Here is a 10,552-nt window from a genome sequence, read left to right as displayed (position 1 = left end):
CATGCCTATTTCTCCTTTAGCTCACATTACATGCATTATAAACATTGCATATCGCTAACTTGATTTTTTCAGGTAGACAGATATCTTAAACAAAGATATTCTCAATCACATGCAGTGTTCACCTGAATTCCATGAACGGTTCTCTCAGATATAATCAAGCCGAAGATTCATTCTGATCACTTATCAACTCAAAAACTAGCATCGCAGATCTAAGTCGATACCTCAGACGGTTCCAGAACGATCTAACATCACAGATCTAAGTCGATACCTCAGACGGTTCAAGAACGATCTAACATCGAAGATCTAAAGTTGATACCTCAGACGGTTCCAGAACGATCTAACATCGAAGATCTAAAGTTGATACCTCAGACGGTTCCAGAACGATCTAACATTGCAGATCAAAAGTTGATACCTCAGACGGTTCCAGAACGATCTAACATTGAAGATCTAAAGTCGATACCTCAGACGGTTCAAGAACGATCTAACATCGAAGATCTAAAGTTGATACCTCAGTGTCATACCCCAAAATTTGCCCATACTATTTCTCCTATTCGAATTCAAAACAAAGTATAAAGTTCAAAAACGCCTCCATACAACAAAAATCGGGCAAGTTATGAGTGGCCTAAGTTGATTGATTTTGAAAATTCATGAAGACCAAATTGAGTAAACTTAGAAATTTGAACAATTGGGCCTAAAGTTTAATATATGACCTCACATGGGCCCTCTAAGTGGATTCATAATTTATCATGGTTTTATTTCCTTGTTTATTAATTTATTTTGATTTTTATTCATAAAGATCTAAGATAAATTAGATAATATATGAAATAAACTAATTATAATATATTAGGCTTGATTCAAGTTGCATAGGAGGTCCAAAGCAAGCAGCAAGTCGTGAGAAGCTTTGCCTCTAAGTGAATCTCGGTCAAAAGAATCAACAAGTTTCAAATCTCTTCAAAATCAGATCTTTGATTGATTTCAATCACACGGATTCAAGCAAATTTGGTTCATCTTGGTAACCTAAAACCATCTCTATAAATAACTAATCCTAATCAGAAAATAGGGATTGGTTTTTCTGCAGACAAAGGGCCGTAACCGAATTGATCAAGCACAAGAAAGTTGTAGATCGATTTAAGGATTGCAGCCGGATTCAAAGAAGATCAGAGAGTCAAACACGTTCCCAGAGCTTCAGTGAAACGTTTCCGTTCATTCACCAAGGCCGCCGCTCTTAGAACTGCTTCTAAAACCCCACGATTTGCTTGCATATTCTTGGTTTCGATTACATCCATTTAAGCATCATAAACAAGTTTCGATTACATATTTATGCTTACATTGATGTTTATGAACTTTCTGGATGATTAATTTGATTTTGGTGACGGATTGAACGACTTACCATAGTTAGGGTTTCAAATGTTTGATTTAGGGCCATACGATTAGGGACTTTATCAAGCCAAATTGATCACGTTTTCGTGATCAGAGGACGCTACTCAATCGATATGGATTATTGTTTGGCATTTATATGTGCTGAGTTGCAGGTTTTAAAGGTGAAGGGCTATGGCCATGGAGTAAAAAACGTGGCCAAAAACTGCTCTGTTTCTGGAAAATCAATGAAGAAGACAACAAACTGGGCGCGCATTTTTATTGTTTAAAAACCTGATTTCTTTTTCATACATTGTATCTTTGTTTAATTCTATTAACAATTAACGTTTCTAGCACAGTTGGCAGCGCGTGTGGTTTAAAGGTCTTGATGCACATGAACGTGGGTTCGATCCCCACAAACACATATTATTACTTTTTTGCAGAATTCTGCTTCAGCAAATCCTGTGCTCGTTACCCATCAATGCACATGGTAGAGCCTCAGATCTCCACCATCAGATCTTGATGGCTTCATATCTAACGTCTGCGAAGCTGCATGCGTACCATGGACTCTCGGATGCGCCTCACACCAGATCGAAAGCTAAGATTTTGTTAATTTTTTTTATTATTTATCACACAATATGTTTTTTTGTTTATTTGTATATATATATATATATATATATATATATATATATATATATATATATATATATATATATATTGTTTCTTTTCTACAAATATTTTCTAAAAAAACAAAACAAAACATTTTAGTAAATCTTTTTTTTTAATAGTCAAATTATTATATTTATCTTATTTACCATATCTATTTTATTTATTTGAATTATTACAATTAGTTTCTATTCATTTAAAATTCTTTATAAAATTATAATTATTTTGTTTTAATTAACAAAAATTATGAAAATAGTTTTCTTGTCCGATGAAATTATTTTCTCTTCTTCGATTTAATTAATTAGGTCGCGAGACCACTAACTAATTAAATCGATTGTCACTTTATTCTATTTAAACACCCGAATCAGGGTTTACGAGAATTAGCCCTACGCTAAAAAATGTTATTTTTCTGTGTCTTTTTCAGGGTTGACTTTTTTAATGCCTTCCGATTACGCGCCACGTCTTTTACGAAGCTAAGTATTCGATTTAATTTTAAAAGCCTATTTTGTTTCTTTTTAATCAGGGTTTACAAGGTTTGTCACCTGATCAGTTATGCACTAAATATTTTTCCTTTTTTCTTTATGCAGCTTTTCAGGTTTGTTTTCAGTAGCCTCCGATTATGCGCCATAGCGAATTAAAAGCTAAGTCCTATTTTGTATTTATTTTAAATAATCATTCTATTTAATTTTGTTTTTCTTGTAAAATTAGGGTTTATTTTTAAATGCCAATGAACATTCCAATACACTGAATATTGTCTTTTGTGCCTTGCCTTTTCAGGGTTATCAACAGGGTTCACTCCGACAACGCGCCAGGTCAAATTCAAAAGCTAAGTCTTAGTCTTTAATTATTTAAATACTTTCTTGCCTATCATTTAATTAGGGTTTGATCATTCCCATCAATGAATTCCTCTTACACTCACTTCTTCCCATTACTTTTTTGTCAATCCTCCGAGGGTCAGAGTCAATGCTTCGGGAAACCTCCACTGCCGACCCTATCAGATCAAAACGAGCTAAGTATCTTTGTCTATTTTTATTATTTTAAAATTTACTTATTCTTTATTTTAAGGTTAATCCCGTTTGCCTCCGAACTTGATAATGCACTCACCCTATTTTTGTTTGTTTTTTTTTTCCACCTTTTCAGTGTTTGTCGAATGCCAAAGCTACTTCATTGGTAACCCTAAATCTTTTCTGTTTTCTTTTATTATTACTTGTGCCAAACCCTTTTGGGGATCCGCTGGTTTCAATTTCCCTTCCCCTTTATTGCTTTATATACTGCGTGGTTAGTAATTTAGGGAGTGCAAATTTAAACTGGATTAGAGTCATTAATTATAAGATAAATAACTAAATTGAACCACGTGATTGTTGCACACACGCACCCTTTTGGGGTAACCTCTCTGTTGCCTTGTTGCCTGTTGCCTGCTGCCTGTTGCCTTTGTGTTTTTTGCAGAATAAGCCACGTCCCTCGAATACGAGGATACCTCAGCCATGCTGCCTCGATAAATAAAGGTCATACGACCCTAATGATGCTGCCTTCGATACATTATATGACCTCGACCCTCGAAAGTTGCCTACGGAAAAAGGCTAAGGTATCCTCTGGTTGCCTACGAAAAAGGCTATTCTGATCCTTCCTCTTAGACTACCTGCCTCTTTATGGCATGGGTCAGTCTTTGAGCGAATGATAATTCGATGATCCTTCTACTTCCAAACGAAAGGCTTCCTGCCCTATTATGGCAAGGATTGACCCTTTCATTCTGAAAGGCTAAAAAGAGACCTATCATCTGAGTTTAAGGTAATTGCCCCTAATTGCCTTGCCATGCTCTATTTTCTATATTCTTTCTCAAAATTCTTCAAAAAAACTGGCTACGCTCATTTTACGAGCTAAAGTCCATTTTTTCCTCTTTCATCTACATTTTCTGAAAACGAGCAAGCAAAGCAATTAAGAGCCCATGGAAAACCATGGATGCAAAGGGTGCCTTACACCTTCCCTTTGCATAAATTACCCCCCGAACTTAGATTTCTTTAAAAAGGTTTTTTTTTCTGTTTCTTTTTGCCTTTCCGAATTTGTTTGGATAAAATAAAAGTCGGTGGCGACTCTTGCTTACCGTACATTCCGATTAAAAAAGTCAGTTCACCGTATTACAGAACTGACGACTCTGCTGGGGAATTTTGATAAAAGAGGGGTTACCTTAAAAGTTTAGGAATCACATAATTGTTTTCTTTGTTTGCTTTGTTTGTTTTATTTTTCAGGGGCGTTTTGGGAAAATTGAAGGACGAATCCTACACCCGGATTCAAGTACACTTAAGATTAGGAGTGGCATAGTCATGGCGACCTCTTTCACATATGTGGGAGATGAGTCAATATGAAGTTCACACTTGAGTTAGGACTCCATAGCATATGCACACCTTTCTCAAATGAGGGGGGTCTATGTATGTGTCTGTGGGTGCGCCGGAGCTCAAGGACCTTTAGTTACCTTTAACCCATCCTGGCCTTTAGGAACGTAGAGGGGGGACTACTCTTGACAAATGTTAAGAACTAGTCGCTACCCGATGCTACAATTCAGATAGGTTCTTTCTCAAAGTATCATTGCATGGTGCAAATGCATCATGTCCGAGGGTGCTTTAGAAGGGCTGACAATTCTGGATAACATGTAGAACCCGTTGCTGAAATCTCCTTATCCATAGAAATACCCTTGGGAAGGACACCTGATCAGACCCCATGCAATCTTTAAGCCAAAATTGTGTGACTTATGTGACTTGCGTGACTTGTTTCTATTTGCTACTAACCTTCGTTTCCCTGCAGATTTTGTTAAAAGGACTTATTTGTCCTTACTATCTCACACTATGCCTAATGCACTGCATAACATTCATGACATCATGACCTCATAACATTGCATGTTGACTAACCCTTTCAAGGATCTTAGGGATTTAGGGCGCACAATTTCAGGTGCTCTTATCAAGGTCTGAATTCCTATCTAGGGGCAAAAGGATTTATTTTCCTTAGCCACATGCCTTCCAATCCAGAGACTCAGTACCTATCAAGGGGCAAGAGGATTTATTTTCCTCTAGCCATGTATCTTCAAATTCAGAAGTATCAGAGGCGATGACCCACTCGATATGGTGAGCTTGACTCTCAAAGAAGGATGTTCAAAGACGAAATTCAGAATTCTTCAGACAAAGACGCGACTAAATCATTTCCTAATGTTGCTAACTAAATTCCTAAAGATCCTTGAAAATATTGCATTTGCATTCATCACATAGCATAACAGGTTTCTTACAATAGATCTCTCATCCAACATCGCTGTTTATTTCAGTAAGAAAATGGATCTCGAACAATCTGTCAAAAATCTTCAAGCTCAGAATAACTAGTTTCAGAAAATAATCTTTCATTTGGCCAAGGGGCAAGAAGAATTAAAGGCACTTCTGGCCGAGAAGGAGAAAGACCAACAAAGGGAGCAAGATGTGCAAGATAAATGGAAATCCAAACCTAAGCGGTCATTCGCTCCGTTACCCATGCCGCTGTCTCATACTCTGCAACAATTGCTCAATCAGAACTTGATAACTCTATTGCCTCCGTATTCATTTCCTACTAATCCCGCTCCTGGGTATAAGTACCATGCGAGATGTGCTTATCATTCGAATAGTCCTGGTCATGATACAGAGGATTGCTGGCAATTAAAGCACAAGATTCAAGACCTCATTGATGACAAGACCATTGGCTTCAATTCAATTGAGAAACTTCCTATGGCTAATATTGTGCACAACCCGAAAGGTCGTGATGAACACAACCTATCCGCTGGGGCATTTCCACAACAACAAAGACGCAAGCCATATGCACCTAAGCGTCAGTTCACGAAGATCAACATGTCACTGGCTCAGGCATTGCAACAGTTGTTGAAAGCAACCTTGATTACTGTGAGGGATCCTCCTGTGAAGCCCAACACTTCCGCTCCTAGCTATAAGCCCAATGCGAGGTGCGCATATCATTCCAATAGCCCTGGACATGATACAAATGATTGCTGGCCATTGAAGAACAAGATTCAAGACATGATCGATGCTGGTGAAATTGAATTCAATCATCCCAAGACTCCTGTAGTGATCACTGCTCCCATTCCTAGTCACGACAAGATTGATTAATGTTTAGAAGGATGAACTTTTTAGATCATTAGACTTACTTTCATTTGCGATTTCTTTTCCTGTTTGTTTAAACATTGGAATTATAATAGACATTATCTGTTTTAATAATCATCATCAGTGCATTGCATATGTTTGTCTTGAATAAATTATTTCGCTATCACTCATTTTAAATTATGTCTTTTTTTTTTGCATGTGTTTTGTGATATTCAACTCCTGCTAAGCTGTAAGCCTTTTAAGGGAGGATGACGAAAATGATACCGCGACCTCATACAGTATGCTTTTGAGCGGACTATGCTGACGATGTACAGACATTGTTTCAATTCCTAAATAGTGGAGATATAAGGATGTTAATCCCTCGTCAACCCCTTTGAGCCTAAGGAGTAGAAGTTTTCTTTCTCATACAAATTAAAACCCTTGTTTATAACCTGGGGCAGGGTAGTTCTTAGTTAATTTGGCTGCGCATTCTATTTTAAGAGAATCATTCAGTACACCTTTCAAGAGAGGTTTCAATCACAAGCGTTCATCCGCACACATCAAAGAAGTGTTGGAGATGTCAATCAAAAGCCAATGATGGTTCATCAATCATTAAGCAAAGCAGTCAACATCTTTCAAAAAACAAAAATGAATGAAAAAACATATATGCAAAGAAAAGCCTGCTAAGTCAAAATCAAAAAGATGACTTAGGCAAAAAATCAAGGCATCCCGCTGACTGTAAGCTCAAAATAGACAGTTCAGGCAAAAGTAGGGATATCAAAAGGATGAAAAAAGAGAAGTCAATAAATTCCTGAACAACACAATGTTGTGACTACCAAAATGAAGAAGTGACTACCATCTCAAAAGTTCTCTTTGCTGATGAACCATCGTCATTATCAAAGGTGCAAATCCAAAAGTCTCTTGAAACCTGAATGCATAAGTTGAATTAACTGAGCTTAGGACGGAAGATCATCACGAAGAAGGGATGGGTATGAATAAATTTTTGAGCCATTATCCTTTGTTTCTTAAACCGTGAACCAAGCCACGTTACAACCCTCGAAAGTCCTAATTGAAGCATGGTTAGTTCGAAAGCATACTGTCACCAAAAAGGTATCCTGACTCCTTAAGGTTACCAAAAATGCTAAGTTGATATCATGTTTTTACAAACATCACATTATTACGAATACCACGTTTTTACAAATATCACGTTTTTACATCTCTTGTTTTAATGTTTTTTCAAAACTCAAGACAAACGTATGCATTGCATCTCATGAATTCATTATTAAACATATTCTGCTACATAATTTCAAATGTTAGTAACAGAAAGAATTTGCACAGGATACAACTAATGACTAAAAGTTATCCCGACAGACAAAATCACTTCAGAAGCAATGTCTCTTATGTATACAAGGGGCATGGCATGTTTTGCCCAATCAATCTGGGGCAATCAAGTCAAAATTCCAAGAATCTCTCAAAAGCCAAACAGTCAGGGGCATCATCCTAAGTTTACGATTACTTGGGGCATGTCGCCTACAATATACATCTCATAAAATCCTCGCGAGGCGAATCTTTCCAAAGTCCCTACTAGCAGGGGCAAATCTATGCAAGTCCAGTTTGACATCTTGATCAATACTCAGTGGTGTGTCCTAATCAAATCCAGGAATGGTAGTTACTATAATGCTGGGGGCATCTTTCGAGACACCCATGTCTCCTCACAAAGCCAGGTTCACAAGATCATATCCCCACAGAGTAATCATTTCCAAATGCTCTCGTCCCGATAAAGACATGGCTCCCCAACAGAGTTTACATTTTCAACACTACCGGTTCTCCAACACTTGGCCCTTCTCCAACATGGTCTACTAATATCTTTTATTCCCAATCAGGGTACATCAAGTTACTGGTCATCCCCAAGCAGAAATCGTAAATCCCCAATCAAGCATCTTCAAGACAAGATCAAAACATCAAAATCACAACAAGAGAAAAATCTATCTCCTCGATCTAGATGTTCCAAGAAGCATAAATCATAGTCATACATCATAAATCATAAACATATTCATACATCGCATACATTACTTCATACGCACATTCCTCATTTATTTTGAGGAACACATTATATACATCATGAACATTGCATAAAACTGACATTGTTACCAAGTGAATATTATCAGACAGGTACATTACAAAGATTCGAATCTTATTCAAAGCCTAACGCACGGCACTCCAGACATCTACGAATGCAAATTGGGTAGTCTAACGCACGACTTATCCATCAACCTAACGCACGGTTTTCCAGACATCTGAGGATGCAATTGAGAATAGTCTAACGCACGATTTATTCTTCGACCTAACGCACGGTCTTCCAGACATCTACGGATGCAAATTGGGTAGTCTAACGCATGACTTATCCATCAACCTAACGCACGGTTTTCTAGACATCCGAGGATGCAATTGAGAATAGTCTGACGCACGATTTATTCTCCGACCTAACGCACGGTCTTCTAGACATCTACGGATGCAAATTGGGTAGTCTAACGCACGACTTATCCATCAACCTAACGCACGGTTTTCCAGACATCCGAGGATGCAATTGAGAATAGTCTGACGCACGATTTATTCTCCGACCTAACGCACGGTTTTCCAGACATCTGAGGATGCAATTGAGAATAGTCTGACGCACGATTTATTCTCCGACCTAACGCACGGTTTTCCAGACATCTGAGGATGCAATTGAGAATAGTCTGACGCACGATTTATTCTCCGACCTAACGCACGGTTTTCCAGACATCTGAGGATGCAATCAAGATTAATCTAACGCACGATTTATCTTCAGCCTAACGCACGGTTTTTCCAGACATCTGCGGATGTAAACTAGAAACAGTCTAACGTACGACACATTCTGACTCTCAAGTATATCAAGTCAGATGGCATCTTCAAGCCCATCTCAATCATACATCTCCTCCAAACACCTGGATGGCATCTTTAAGCCCATCTCCAATAAAACTTTTCTTGAGGCCTGGATGGCATCTTTAAGCCCATCCCCGACAAAAGTCCCTACTTCAGCTAGGGCAAATTTCTTGGTATTCTAGTGTTCAATCATCTTCCACCTTCAGATACCGACTGGCATACAAACCACTCTACATCTTCAGGTTTAAGATAATTGAACAGGGGCAGTTGTCATACCCCAAAATTTGCCCATACTATTTCTCCTATTCGAATTCAAAACAAAGTATAAAGTTCAAAAACGCCTCCATACAACAAAAATCGGGCAAGTTATGAGTGGCCTAAGTTGATTGATTTTGAAAATTCATGAAGACCAAATTGAGTAAACTTAGAAATTTGAACAATTGGACCTAAAGTTTAATATATGACCTCACATGGGCCCTCTAAGTGGATTCATAATTTATCATGGTTTTATTTCCTTATTTATTAATTTATTTTGATTTTTATTCATAAAGATCTAAGATAAATTAGATAATATATGAAATAAACTAATTATAATATATTGGGCTTGATTCAAGTTGCATAGGAGGTCCAAAGCAAGCAGCAAGTCGTGAGAAGCTTTGCCTCTAAGTGAATCTCGGTCAAAAGAATCAACAAGTTTCAAATCTCTTCAAAATCAGATCTTTGATTGATTTCAATCACACGGATTCAAGCAAATTTGGTTCATCTTGGTAACCTAAAACCATCTCTATAAATAACTAATCCTAATCAGAAAATAGGGATTGGTTTTTCTGCAGACAAAGGGCCGTAACCGAATTGATCAAGCACAAGAAAGTTGTAGATCGATTTAAGGATTGCAGCCGGATTCAAAGAAGATCAGAGAGTCAAACACGTTCCCAGAGCTTCAGTGAAACGTTTCCGTTCATTCACCAAGGTCGCCGCTCTTAGAACTGCTTCTAAAACCCCACGGTTTGCTTGCATATTCTTGGTTTCGATTACATCCATTTAAGCATCATAAACAAGTTTCGATTACATATTTATGCTTACATTGATGTTTATGAACTTTCTGGATGATTAATTTGATTTTGGTGACGGATTGAACGACTTACCATAGTTAGGGTTTCAAATGTTTGATTTAGGGCCATACGACTAGGGACTTTATCAAGCCAAATTGATCACGTTTTCGTGATCAGAGGACGCTACTCAATCGATATGGATTATTGTTTGGCATTTATATGTGCTGAGTTGCAGGTTTTAAAGGTGAAGGGCTATGGCCATGGAGTAAAAAACGTGGCCAAAAACTGCTCTGTTTCTGGAAAATCAATGAAGAAGACAACAAACTGGGCGCGCGTTTTCATTGTTTAAAAACCTGATTTCTTTTTCATACATTGTATCTTTGTTTAATTCTATTAACAATTAACGTTTCTAGCACAGTTGGCAGCGCGTGTGGTTTAAAGGTCTTGATGCACATGAACGTGGGTTCG

Source organism: Vicia villosa, linkage group LG1 (genome assembly GCF_029867415.1).
Source record: "Vicia villosa cultivar HV-30 ecotype Madison, WI linkage group LG1, Vvil1.0, whole genome shotgun sequence".
NCBI classification, from domain to species: Eukaryota; Viridiplantae; Streptophyta; class Magnoliopsida; order Fabales; family Fabaceae; genus Vicia; species Vicia villosa.
The sequence above is the reverse complement of the archived record's forward strand: the minus strand, read 5'-3'. Positions refer to the sequence as shown.